Genomic DNA, 724 nt, shown 5'->3' on the forward strand with positions numbered 1-724 from the left:
TCGTGGTGCGGTTGGTGGTTTTTCTATCGAGAAACTACCTGGAAAGCAAGAGTACCATTGTAAATATGTGTGCTTAAATTTTTGAGGCGGGGTGTTACTGGCTTGAGTTAGATGTCGGGCTTGAAGACCCTGCATCTCTTTACTAGGACAGCCTGATGGATATAGTGAAGCTGGGGTTGAGCTGCTTCGGTGGTTGGAAGCAGAGAGACGGAGACTGCAAACTCTTGACGAGCGCGGGCTTACTGTAACAGAAGCGAAGTCTTGTCTCCTCGTGACCGCAGAGGGCTAGACCAGATGAAGCAGAGCAGCGTTCCCCACATCTGGAAGAGGTCGAGCCCGAGTTCCCGGCATCTATTGCACAGGTGGAATTTCCAGAAGGAATTCATCTGCTCGAGCAACAGCCAAGTCTGGACGTTTCCTACAACTTCCTGAAAATCACTGGTTCAAAACCTGCGACTCAGAAGAAGTTTAAACAAAGAACTACTGAAGGCCCACGGTGCTGGCCAGCCTGCCAAATGAGTGCAGTCAATGAGTTCATTCAGTGTCTTCCTTTTCAGCCTTTCCAAGTGCTGAGTTAACTTTTTTAGGGAATGGGGAGTCTGAAGGAGAGGGTTTGGGTTACGTGATGCCCTGCATAGAGGTTCTTTGTTAACTAGGAGATGCAGAGCCTGCAGGAAAATGACTCCTTAATATCAGTACTGAAGACACTGGCAGTGATGAAACT

The sequence above is a fragment of the Opisthocomus hoazin genome, chromosome 12 (assembly GCF_030867145.1).
Source record: "Opisthocomus hoazin isolate bOpiHoa1 chromosome 12, bOpiHoa1.hap1, whole genome shotgun sequence".
NCBI classification, from domain to species: Eukaryota; Metazoa; Chordata; class Aves; order Opisthocomiformes; family Opisthocomidae; genus Opisthocomus; species Opisthocomus hoazin.